This window comes from Triturus cristatus, chromosome 1_2 (genome assembly GCF_964204655.1).
Source record: "Triturus cristatus chromosome 1_2, aTriCri1.1, whole genome shotgun sequence".
In the NCBI taxonomy this organism is placed as follows: Eukaryota; Metazoa; Chordata; class Amphibia; order Caudata; family Salamandridae; genus Triturus; species Triturus cristatus.
The window spans coordinates 662409164-662423534 of record NC_140580.1 but is presented as its reverse complement, the minus strand read 5'-3'; positions in this window follow the sequence as shown (position 1 = coordinate 662423534).

The window sequence follows — 14371 nt, the reverse complement described above, 5'->3', positions numbered from 1 at the left end:
CAATAGGCACCACAATTTACATTCAAATATATTTCTAATTTAGATAGTGAAAGAAAACGGATTTGTGCCTTAAAGACAACAAGGTTGAAAAACAGTCCACAATTACAGTGCTAAGAGCTGTGATCGTGCATGCCACCCTCCATGCAGAACTGACATCATCGGCGCTCCCCAATACAAAGTCACATTGAAAGCCTTGATAATATAGATTCTATACCAGTGAGGCCACCATCAAAATCTTACAAGTTCAGCATGAATGAAAAGCAGCATGTAACGGTGGGAGATACTCAGGGGGCTGGGGGAGGAGGGTCTGCACTGTGCCTGGCCCTGCCCGCAGCATGCTGGAGCCCTGTGAGTGATTGTAAGGGAGGGGTAGGGAAATGGAGAGCAGAGTGTGGGGTGGAGGAGCCGGGGAAATACACAGCATAGAAAGTGAAAGCAGCTCGTGTCCGAAGTCAGCTTCACTTTCAAATAATAATCAATGTCTGCAGGGGTTGGGGACTCCCTCGCTTTACCTAGGGGCTCCGCTGCTGTACCAGCATGTAACGGCAGGAAATACTCAGGGGGCAGGGGGAGGAGGGTCTGCACTGTGCCTGGCTCTGCCCGCAGTAAACAAATATACAGCTGGTAATTTGTGGCGCCCCACTGACGTAAAACGGTTGTGTTGGGACCGCAGTACGCTTGCTACTTAAGGACAACGTAATTTTTATGTAAATAATAGGACAAAAAGCTGCAATAGGCGGGTGGGTGAAGGTGCCTTATTTTTTTGTTTTGCGCGGCCGCCATACTTGAAAATAAAGCTCGGCATGCCGCTCTGCATCCATTACAAAACAAGCGGTAAAACATAAGTGCGGCCCCGCGGACGTGAAAGTTAACTGAGAGGGGGAGCAGGAGGTGAGCCTGCGAGTGGTGCGCATGTGCGCACCTGGAAGAGCGATGGCTAAAGGTCCCTGAGTGGAAAGCCAGATGGTGCCTGTGCGCGTTATTGTGCACGTAACCGCACGCTCTAGGCCACACAAAAAGCTGTGGTGCGCTTTTTGAAGCCCACTTACTTAAAGTCTCGCCAGAGTAGGGCATGGGTTGGCTCAGGCGAGACCTAATAATGTTAATAAAGAAGAAAGGAATGACTTAAAAAGGAAGCTTGAGATCAGTAATTTAGGAAAAATGCAGAATGTTTATCACAATATTATGGTGCAATTCAGAAGGTAAAAATAAAGCTCAAACAATTCAATAAATCAATTCAAGACATTGGAATCATATGTCAAAAAAGCTATCTAGCATTTAAATAGATGCAGCAATGATCAAAATCTAAAAAAATAGACTAAGTCCAAAATGTGCAGCCAAGGCAGGCTTAGCGCTAGAGGGGCCAGGTGCGACAATCTTTTTTGGTGCCCCCCTCTCCCATGACCTCATCCTCAGATTTCCTCACTACCACCCGGCAAAAGTACTCCTCCTCACTCTATTGTCCCCTCTCACATACATTCCATTTGTTTAAAAGCACTGGTAAACGCTGACATTACTAATCCACTCAGTTATCCACATAAAATACAGATCTGTTCTTTGCAGCAGGCATATTAACTCTCGGCGCGACTTTATGGCGAGTCAAAACTGCCACTAGACAAAACTCCAATCTCTCTTTCTAGTAGGAACATTAATCAGAAGTTATCTTGATATTTTTATTGCTGCCTGAAGGATGGAGACACAAGAAACTCTGCAACAGGTGCGTTTAAATTGTAAGTTATTGCTAAACACAGCACCCCCTGAGGTCCATGCACCCCTCCAGGTTTGCACCCAGTGCGACCGCTCCGGTCGCATCACCCTAATGCTGATCCTGTGTGCAGCACATTGAAAGAGAAATGGGCGGAATCCCTGGTAGAAACTCAAAAGTGTCTGGCTCATTGGTCTTATATAGTAATTTCTAACACATAAAGCAAGGAAGAATTGCACATTCAGCATTGGATGAGCAAATGTATCATTCTAGCAACAAATCACAGTTCAGCAGTATAAAACGTCATATAATCCCACTATGTTAGCACTATTCCCTAACAAGAATATACTTAACTCTTTTTGACCTAATGTCATCATCGGTGTCAGAAAAAATGTGTTGCAACAAATAATGGAATAACTCATAGTTGTTTTGTCTACAGTGAGTGAAAGAGCCTTGAAACTAGCAAAAGGCTTCCTGGAGTATTCTCCGAGAACAGCATATCGTCACAAACAAACAGTGCACATTCTGCTGCATTCACTGTCAATGAGCAATATAAACACATAATGAATATTATGAAACACCTGCCATATTATTTCAAAATGGAGTTGAGGCCTAGCTGCGGCCTAGTTAAGCATAGGCCAGAAAATGTGGTATATACATCACAGCATTTTTGTTTCAATTGCAATAGGTTCATTTCATGCTACTAAGCACATATGATTCTAATCAGTAAATAACTCCCACTGGTATTAACCCCTTCAGTGCCCCGCCCTTTCCCCCTCCTGTGCCGGGCGTTACATTAGCGGGCGGGGTCCATGACGAGATAGTCTCGTCATGGGCACAGCGCAACCGTGCTCCATGACGAGACTATCTCGTCATGGGCACAGAAGAGGTTAAAGAAAACAGCAGTACAATTGCCATGTTGGAAAAGAATACTGAGAATTTTATGCAAATTATTTTTCACATGCCAGCACTTGGAACTTCCAGAGTAGTAAAACATACATAAACTGTATTTTTGTTAGAGAAAGTTGACAACCCTACCACCCATGCACAGTAAGGATCCATTTATTTATAGTTTGTGCCGTGCCTGGTGCTGGAGGTGCCTACTTGTACCTCCCCATCACAACCTCCCATACTCTACAAAAATCACCAGACAGCCCAGCAGTTACAATGCCAGGACCCACAACAAAAAAGTCCCCCCCTCCCCACAAACATATCTCAAAGTCCTAATTTCCCTAACCAAAAAACGGCCCTTCAACACCAACCAAAAACCATCAGCACAATACACCCCAAAACCAAAATTATGCCAGTCCACTTCAACCCATACTAGAGGACAAGCAGATGAAAGAAATACAACAACTACAATACCTACTCGTCAACACAAGATCCATGAACAGAAATCTCTTTAACATCTTTGACCTACTCTCAGAAATAACATCAGGCCTCACCTTCATTACAGAAAAATGGCTTAGTGAAAATTCTCCACCCACATACCACAAAGCCATGTCTCCTGATTTTCACATCATTAACAAAATCGTATTGGCAAAGTTGGAGGAGGCCTAGCTGCCATCAATTAAAAACACTACAGATAATATAAACCTCAGAATGAATAGCTGTGAATCCTTGATGATAAGATGTCACTCCACTCCAACTATTACATATTCCTTACTTCATATATACAGACCACCTTGCAGCAATGGCAACTTTAAAGATGTCCTACTTGATACAGTAACCAACATCCATCTGGTCCAACCAAACCTATACATTCTAGGAGACCTCAACTAATCACTTCTGACCCAGCTAATTTCCCTGGACACATGCTAGATGTCATACTTACACCCTTAGGACAAGCCACAGTTACCAACAACTCTCTTGTAAGTTGGAAGAACCACAACATCATCCCTTTTAGGATCCACATACCTATCAATAACAGCATTTCAATGCCAACAAACACCAACAACAATAAACAGACAATGGAGAAAAACTAGACATACAGGAATCCAACATCCACCTTGAAAGTACCCTAATAAACATGCAGCCGAAAGACCTACACACCTTCTACAACTGGATCTCCACTGGACTGAACAGACACCAACAAAATCCACATCCAGGGTTGACCACAAAAAGAACACCACATGGGTTAATGACAACATCAAAAGAATGAAAACACAACTCAAAATACTACCACGCAAATGGAGAAAATCAGGAGATGAAACAGACAATAGCATGCTACGGTACTATAACACAGCCTACAAAAGAGCCATCAGAACCACAAGAGACTGAAGCAGACTGCCCTTCTAAAGAATTCCATAAAATTCGAACAGAATTCCGTTACCTAAAGTGCCTAAACCCAGAAACACCACAATCATAAGACCTTTGAGACAGAGTTTCCAATCAATTGAACTAAAAAATTTAAAAATTGCAAATTATCTTATGGAGAACGCTGACAACACCAACAACAATGCTTGATCTATCCACCATGGAAAGAGACACCAATATTCATCAATCAATGCATACTTTCAATACCCTGTCAAAAACAGATTTCCTCAATATTGTCATTGTAGCCAGACCATCAGGAAAACCGTCAGACTCAGCAACGCCAAATATCTTCAAAGATATCCTTCGCTCAACCTATGCAGGGATGGTAACCAGATTCCTACACAGTCAGTCAGTCAGTAATATACATTTATTCGATAAAATTAATATCACAAAAAGATACAGTTACAGTAAATAACATCAATAGACAAATTAAAAGTGGAAACAAATAAAGCACCATAAATTCTATTAATTATCATTATGTAAGGCAAAAGACAGGGACCTAAGACACACTCCCCTCAAATTCATACTAGGGTATACAATAAAAATTCCATACAGTTAATATCAATAATAAATATTATACTTAAAATTAGTTAAAAGGTCATAACCGTCTAATAAAATCAGAATAAAAACCACAGCGTCATACCAGATCAGAGTACAGCATGCCCTGAGCCAGCTTTTGTCTTCGTATTGTTAAATCGAACAGCAGCAACTAAGAAATTAGCGACATGGAAAATAGTCCGGACATTACTCAGTAATTGTAAATGTACAAGTGCCGGTCTAACCTGAGCAAACCCTAATTCCTTAAGCACCAGTAATAAATACCTTTTCCTAATGTCTGAGTAATACCTGCAAAACATGACAAAGTGTAAGGTATCTTGTGATGACAAATTGTCACACTTGCAGGGCTCAGCATTATCCGGAACACCCCATTTGGGAAAATCTCCCAGAGAAAAATGAATTAAGTTGAATCGAAATCTAGTTAACAGAAAACGATGAAAGGGGCGTGTTACTAGCTTCAGGTAGAGTTCCAGACCAGGTGAACTCACTAACCCAAAGTGTGATCTAACTAGAGGTTTTTTCAGCTCTAATTCTTCCCTTTCTGCAAGTTGAAAGTTTACCATGGCAGTTTTTATCAGATCCAAGTCTGCTTTCTTAATAGTCTCTGGAGCCGAAAAAATCTCCGGCCGAGTTTCTTAAAAGTTGATTCAATGTATGCTAACCACGGGATCTTACTGGCCATATCTAGAGCCAGACAATCTTTTAGGATCATGTGGTTCAAAGATATCTCTTCATTGAGCCAAGTCTTGAGCCAGCATAATATCGGGGCCATTTTCACTTTGTCTAATGCGTAATCCAGCCCCATCTCCTCATGTATCGAAAAAGTAGGGGTTGACTGTGGCACAGATAATAAGGTTCTTAGAAATGTATTTTCGACCACTTGGATATGATGGTTTTGTGAAACGTACCCCCAGATCTCAGAACCATAAGTAGCTATTGCAAGGCATTTTGCCTTGTAGACCTTTAAAATAGCTTCCATGGGTCTGGCTCCTAAACGTTTTGAGAAACCCATAAGGGCTGATGTGGATCTTGCAAATACATTTCTTTTAAGTTTCATTTGCGGACCCCAGGACCCCTTTTCATCAAATAAGAGACCTAGATATGTAAAAACAGGGACCCTGCTAACCTCATCTTTACCACAAAAAAATGTCATTGTATTTGTCTTTTTTCTTTGTTTCCCTACTATCATCACATGGGATTTTTTTGCGTTTATTTTTAAATCAAGGGATTCCATAAATTTGTCAAACTTCAATAACAATTTGTTTAGCCCGACTCCTGTGCGGGCCAGTAGAACTGCATCGTCGGCATAAAGGAGAACTGGAATGGTTGTATCTCCGACTCTCGGGACATCTAGCGAGGCTCCCTTCAGGGCAGGTTCTAATGCATTAATGTATAGTGTAAAGAGCAGGGGTGCCAAAATGCACCCCTGCCTAACCCCTCTTTCTGATTTAAAATGCCTTGTGCATCTCCCATCTTGGGTGACTCGTATGGAGGCGATCAAGCCACAGTGGAGGTCGGCAAGAAATTTAACTAAAGCACAGTCGATGCCCATATCAATTAAAATTTGCCACAGCTTTGTCCTATTTACTAGATCAAATGCTGTTGATAAGTCTATGAATCCCAGGTAGAGGGAACCCTTTTTAGCAACAGTATACTTACTAATAAGGAGCTGTAGATTAAGACATTGATTTAATGTGCTCCTTTTTGCTCTAAATCCATATTGAGCATTAGAAAGGATCCCCCTTCCCTCAAAATGATCTGTCAATCTAGCTAATAAAACTCTGCCTAATATCTTCACAGCAGAGTCTATCAAGGAGATAGGCCTGTAACAGGCTGGGTCATCTCTTTGCCCTTTTTTAAATACCGGAATAATAATGGATTTTGACCAGGAGACGGGCAATATATTTGAGCCTGAAGCGTTAAAGATATTAGTCAGTACCCTTGCCCAGAATATGGGCTAACTTTTATAGAGGTCCGCCGGGACCCCATCTGGGCCTGGCGCCTTGTTTATCATGGTCTCCGTTATTGCCTTAAATACTTCACTCTCCTGGAAGACCACTACTGACGGTGATTCCGAGTTAAAAATATATTCTTGTGGGCTCTCAACCCCCTGACTGCCGTAGATTTTCTCAAAGTGGGCAGTACATTGCTCATCTTGGATATTACAGTCAAGTCGTGAGTTATGTTCCCCGGAAAAAAAGGGTCATTGATAGTTTGCCAAAATTTCCCACTGTCCCTCAAGACCTCCAGGGACAAAAGTTTGTCCCATGCCTCATCTTTGATCCGATTTTTCCTTGACCGAATGGCCTGTTTATAGGATTTCCTTAACCCCCTAATTAGCTCCCTATTTATGGGGCACTGTTTTAATGCTTTAAGGAGAGCAGAATGTGCCCTAGTACAGTTTTTTCAAACCATCTTTTCCCTCTGATGGTAGATTCGGGGTGCATTCGCTTCATCAGCTTACTACTGATTTGTTTACAGATGATTTCAAAAGCCTCTATAGTCAGTATATTTGACGCGTCAATGTCCAAACAGATATTAACTTCCTTCTCTGTATTGGACAAAACCTCTCCCACAAAAATTTCTGGGATTACTTTCGACCATTTCAATCTCCTGCCTTGATCCGTTGGTATCACCTCTCGACTGATAGCCATATTCTCGGATACTGTGAAAGTTAATTGTGCCCCCTGGGCCATTTCTAAAATTACAGGGTTATGATCACTAAAAACGGAAAACCCCACCTTATAAGAAACAACACTGCCTAGGACTGCAGCAGTCATAAAAATATAGTCTATGATTGTACCAGTGTCCGTACCCTTAAAGGTAGCTGCCCTCGGGCCTCCCTTAATACATCCCGATTCATAGAGATTCATGGTAGCCAAAAGTTTCTCGAGGGTCTCCCCTTGCTCAGTATGTTCAAAGTGTACAGGGGCAGAATATGGGGGACCATCTGAATTATCAAAGATACAATTTAGTCCACATGGGTGAATGTTAAAGTCGCCCATAACAATAACCTCAGCCCACGGGTTTTTTGCTTGATAAGCTATTAAAAAGTCCTCTAGGCGTGATAAAAATTGATTTATACACTCACTATTGGGAGAATTATAAAAGTTAACCAGTAGTAATTTCCCAGAATGTGGGCGAGATAGCTCCACTGCCAAACAATTATGGCAGCACGCATCAATCTGTTTAAATAAGCCATTCAAATTTAGGGAAAAAAACATTACTAACCCTCCCTGTGCTCTACTATAGTGGGCCTGTTTAGCAGGGATAAAAAAGTGTGTATACCCATCTATATAAAAATTATGGTTTGTGTCCCATGTTTCCTGAAATGCCATAATGTCATAGGACTTTATCTCTTCCAACCAGAACTTATCCTTACATTTACTTCTCAACCCCGCAATATTCCAACTCAGAATTTTACAGGTAGAATTTGGGGAACAATATTGACCACTGAACTGTCTATAGCAGTTACCCTTTGTACCACGGCCACCTCTGCCTCACTGGGGGCTGTATTAACCTCCCCCTGACCTAAATTAACCCCTTGAAGTCAGTCACAATCTTCCAAGCCAGAAAGCACATCAAACCTATTAGACAACGCTAAATTTTCCCCAAACCTCCGCTCCTTTTGTCCTCCATAATGCTGGATACTACCCCTTTCAGGATGCACTACTGCATAGAAATAGGATAGGGGGAGAGGATGAATAGTTGATACCAAATCGTTTTGGAACCAGTCACAAATATACTCCACCGTCCTCCGGTCCCTGAAATTAACAACTATGCAATCCCCCCCTACTGACTTTGGTTTGTACCCTACCCAGCCCACTCTTCTAGCGTGGAGAATATCAGCAGAAACATTTGTTGGAAGTGGGCGATTCTTATTGAGCCAGTGGATACACTTGTTCTTCAGCTCCTGGTGTGATTCCCTCTTGCCCTGACCTAGTGAAGGCACCCCCACCAAAACCACTACATAGGGTGCAGACTCCGGAGGAAGCTGGATGGTTGGTAATGGAGCTTCGCTATAGTCCCTAATGTTTGTATGCGATGCTACTTTATGGATTATAGCCATACCAGACTCTCTTTGCGGCAACAAACCCCTATCACCTGAGTGCGCTACCCTTAGTGGGTTGTTAGAAACTGGTTCAGGGGGATTTACCTGGGGTATTACCAAGTTTCCACTTGTAGCTGTTTTACAGGGGACAGAGGGTGGTATCTCTACACCATGAGTTATAATAGACCCCTCTCCCCCTCTCCCAGCATGATTATTAACTGACCCAATGACTTGTTTCCCTTCCCTACCCCGGTATGAAACTAACAATAGTTCTAGGCATATTAGTCTAGAGGCAATTGAGTCCAAACGTTCACTTAATGGGCCCCAAGACTTCTTGATCAAATGTTCCATTTTTATCCAGAAAGATGGGCCCATTTCTTTTATGTTATTCTGTTCATCAGAGGGGACATTGGATGTATCTTCACTGGCAAGGCAAGTACTTTCAAGTTGAGTTACGGGCTTATTGGCGGGGTGAACTTTGCTAGGTTTTTTGTTCTTTCCGGGGGTCTGTACTTTGTTATTAATATGGCTCCGTTTTAAGGAGAGACCCTGTTCACCTTTGGACGGCACCGCCTTGGAACTAGTAGTAGACCGAGTTTTAATTTTATATTGGCAGTACCTGGAGGCTCACTGGTCATGGGTCTTACTAATTCTGGATGCCCTAGTGGCCCCTGCACCCCCCCTCCTCTACGGAAGACATTAACACCAAAGTCCGGAGATCGAGCTTCAGCTATCCTGCCCATGGAAGATCTTTTCTCAAAGGCGATGTCAAGTGATAGTCTTTTTTCTGTAAGCTCAATATCCTTGGCAAGGGCAGAGGACACTCTAACTAACAAATTATCCAGGGTGCCCATTAACGCTCCTCCTGTTGGCCTTCTTATGTCTTTGGCAATACAGATTGGTGGAGATGCAGACATTATATATGCAAATGTTGCTTGACCTAGCGTCGACAATTAATGCTGACAAGGTTTTTAAATGAGGAATCCACGGACTAACCTTTACTTTAGATAGAACATGAAAGAGACCAGGCCCGTCCCGGCCTTGTCCGGTCTAGAACGGGCTGAAACGGGCCAGCCCTTGGCCCGGGCTTCGCCCGGCGCGTCCCGCGAAGCGGGCCTCAGCGTTAGTTATATGCGCCTCCTGGCGCTGGCGCGGCGTGTAGAGAACGCGCCGCCGCTGGGGCAGCCGGGAACTGAAGTCCCGGGGCGGCGACGCTGCAGGCGGCACTCGCAGGCACTCACTGGCTCTCCGTGACTCTTGGCGGTGGCGGCGTGATCCACAGTAAAGGTGAGTTCTGTCCCTACTCAACAAGCCCACGGAACTAGGTTTAATCCTACCTGAGCTGACAACCTCCTACTTTGAATCACTCCTCAAAAACAAAAACCTTAACCCATCTGACCCAGGAAACTACAGGCCCATGTAAAATGGGCCATGTTAGGAAATGTTTTTGAGAGCGAAGTGTTTACTTAAGGTTTCAGACCAGTCAGAGACACAGAGGCACCCTCATATCCATCTCGGATGACCTAAAACTCACAGTGGACAAAAATGGGTTAACAGCCTTGTTACTTTTGGATTTATAAACTGCATTTGACACTGTCAACCACCACATGTTACTGAAAAGACTCCATAATCTCAGAATCCGTGCATACGGATTGCTTCTTATCTTACAGACAGACAAAGTGTAGTCCACCTGCGCACTTTCACATCACCTCCTCACACACAACACTGTGGGTTCTTCAAGGGTCAACCATATCCCCTCGATTATTCAACATCTACCTAATCCCCTTACCTGATCTGATTAAATCATACAACCTTACCTGTAACAACTAAGCAGCTAACACCCAAATCATTATGACCTGAGGACATTGGCAAAAGTTCCAGTCTACTGCCATGTGGTCTGAGGAACTTCAAGCCCATCCAACATCAAGAGAAGTTACAAACCTTGGGGGTAACCATAGATTAATTCCTATCCTTAATACCACATGCTAACAATGTCACAGAGAGTGTGTTCAACATAATAAAAGCACAATGTCGGATCTTCCCATTCCTTGCACATGAACACAAACTGCAAGCCATCCTCGTACTCTCCAAGCTTGATTGTGACAACAGCCTATACCTTGGCACACCTGCATTCATAATATGGAAAATACAACTCATCCAAAATGCTCTCCGCCTTCACTCAAGAGAATTCATGACTCCAGTCTTGCAATCACTCCACTGGCTATATATAGCTAGAAGGGCAATGTTCAAGGCCCTCTGCATTGCTCACAGAGCATCCCAAGAAAAAGAACCGCTATACCTAAAGGTTAAGCCAAGCAATACACACAAAACAGAACACTGCGCTCCAGGCTTCCATCACTTATCATACCACCATACCATAAGAAATCCGTAGGAGGCCCTGCTTATCAGTACAAGCCGCCAAGCCCTGAAACTCACTACCAACCAACATTAGAAGCAACCAGGAATATATACACTTCCGAAGACAGTTGAAAACATGGCTAACTGCACTACCCACATCCTGGAAACAGAGCCCAGAAGACAGTTGCACCCTCAGGTGTAATCCTCTGCTTACAGTCCCCGAATTGCAAACAACTGAACCAGCAAACTGTTTTCAATATGCATGTAAGCGAAGAAGGGCTGACCTCTGGTTTGCAGTGGCATTACATAGTTGTGTGCCTGCATATATAACAATTATGGCCCACAATAATACTAAAACATAATACGCAGAGGTCAACAATAAATTATACCTTTTACCTCTTAAATCTGCATAATACATAGCTGCTATGAAGGTTGTCAATCGCCAGCACTGTACAGCCAAAACAAACAACCATCACCAAATGAACAGACATGGAATAACTGAAGAGATTAGTCACACATTATGGAATAACTCGGAGGACTGTAATATAGTCCATTACTGCAGGTTCCAAATGCCTATACAATCTGACTGCTTTGTTACCTCTCACAAAGACACTCAGACATGGGATGAATATAAATATGCCCATCCCTACAGATCTCTCCATTTCTCTCTCCCTTCAGCCATTTCAGCTCAGGCTACATAAAAATCTTAGATTGGACAACCCAGTGCAGTAACCAGACTGAAGTGCCATAAAGGGGCCTGCAAAGCTGTAAAAAGCTACTGGCATACTGAAAACCATAAAACTGTGCATCTGTCTCTCACATTTCATCATCCAACACACTACTTCGCACTGCGCCCCATAACTGCATCCTGGTGGTCATCATGCACGAACATATGGAAACACTTACCATATGGATTTGATACAGACAAAATCATTCCATCCGCACACCCTACACGGGGTAGTATGCTACTAGTGTAGGCAAGCATTCCTGCGCATCACATAAGAGTAATAATCTCTTTATAAATGCTGAAAGACAATACAAGCCCTTGTATGGGTTGCCTTCTTTTTATGGACCTGTTTACATGATAGTCTCTCAGATATAACACACCGCTCATAGCTTTGTTATAGCTTGGCATTTGGATGTAAATTGTTAGAGCACAGAATCTTTCTATAGGATAAGGAGTGCCGCTTAAACAAACACAACCCTAGATACCACCATTTAAATAGAGGGAAGGAGATAGTTTTCCAGCTTTGTGCCCGAAGTAAAAGGGTGAATGACACTACAGATCTTCAGCTTGTAGGTTAGCGCCATCTGGTGGAATATTTATATACTACATCCCCACGTTCTGCTTGTCATGTGGCCTTCAGCATGAAGATTCATTTCAGTAGTTGTTTGTTTGGAAAACTGGGTAGATTTTGTACCGCAGAAGTACTCAAATACTGTGATAGGCAGAGCCGAAGTACTCAAGTTATGTAAATGAATGGCTTCCCATGTCCCGACAGCGTGTGCCTGTTTTAGTGTGCGGGCTTTCCGGTTACCCTTTGCTCGTGCAAAAGGCTGTTTTAGGCAAAGGGTGCGTGTTTTTTTCAGTGGGGTAATTTTAGTAGCAGATCTGCGGTGTTAGAATCAGTTTGGTTTTAATAAAGGGGGATTCGCTTTTAGGCCTTTGTAAGTGAATGGTGTGTTATTTTATGCATAAACTGTAGTTTTTTATTTTTTAACAGATTTTTATTGTGTAAAGTGTCACATACATTGCAGAGCTCCTTAACCCAGGAAACATCTGCCACAGTAAACAGTCTGAATCATTTCCAGGGACATTTGATATACACATTTTCTTTGTATGCTCAGTTATAATACAAAAAACCAGAAACACATTAACCCCCCCCTTGCCTGAACTCAATACTGCGTCTTATTCGCCACTGCACTCCCCGGTCCCACATATATTGATCCTCGCTGCCCCCCAAAGCACCTACCCAACGGGCCCACGCATCCCTATAGGTGTCGATAAGTCGATTGAGGTACCGGCTCCAGCTATAGGCCTCGATAATCCGCCCACCTCATCCAAATTTTGGGATGTTTTTGTGGGCAGCCCCTGGCCTTAAATATTGGGATGTCCAACCCCATGCAGAAATCCAACCCATTCTTCCAGGCCGAGAGAGAGGGCGGAGTTTGCGCCTTCCACCCCCTTGCTATGTCTCGTTTTGCTAAGGTTAGTCCCAGCAACAACAAGTGTCGTTTGTAGAGGTTACCTCCTATACCCTCCATAATGTGTAGGATTACCAGTCTGGGGGTGAAAGGGAGGTCCCACCCCAACACCTCCGCCAGACAGGCCATTACCACCTCCAACATTTCGTGAGTGCTGCACAGTGCCAGATGGTATGCACCAGGGACCCCTCCTCCTCCCGGCCACAGCGCAGACATATCGGAGTTCGAATAAGACCCGCCCTCCATAACCTGAGCCTGGTATAATATACCCGGTGAAGGTATTTGAATTGAATGAGACGCAGTTGTATTGCTATTGCTGCCTCTCTAGGAGATGCCAGCGCCTCTGTCCAGTCATCGCCATCAAGCAGGCCGTCATCCTCCCCCCATGCATCTCTAAGTTTATCTAGGGAACTGGCGCTATGTGTCACCAAGGACTGCTAAATCTTCGATATCTTGTGGTCCTGCAGATCCCCCATGAACGCCTTGGCTTCTATCGGGCTAAAGTCAGGGATGTATGGCATGCCAAAATTGAAGATATTTGTAAAACTGGGTTCTCGGCATCTGGAACTCGTGTTGCAAATCCTGAAACGACTTCAGCGTCAAGCCCTGCATTACGTCTCCCAGCGTCGAAATACCGATATTGTCCCATCCCCGCAACCCGGATAATGCAGCTAGTTGCGGAAGACGACCATTGTACCACAGCGGGGTTTCCCTGGTTAGTGTATTCCACCACCTCATTCTGCTGAGAGATTGTTTCCAGGCCAGTAATACCACCCTAGTAGCAGGCGGGATTGAATTGCGCAGCTTCGCGGAGTATAAAATAGTATGCAAGGTGGAGTCCCCCATACACAGTCGTTCCACTGCATAGGTGGGGTCCTGCTGATCTCCATACCACCACTCATTCAGCACCAGAAGATGCGAGGCCAGGTAGTACGACTGGACATCGAACGTAGCCAGCCCCCCACAATATGTAGAGTGGAATCAGGTCCGCAGCGCCACCCTGGAAGCCCCCCCTGCCCACAGAAATTGCCCCAACTCCGCGTTGGCGGAACCACATAGGAGATACGGGGTAGCGATGATTCTGTAGCTGATAAAGCAGACGCGGCAGCGATACCATCTTAAAGATAGTCCATCTGCCAAAGATGGAGATGGGCATGTGTGATCAGTGTTACATTGCT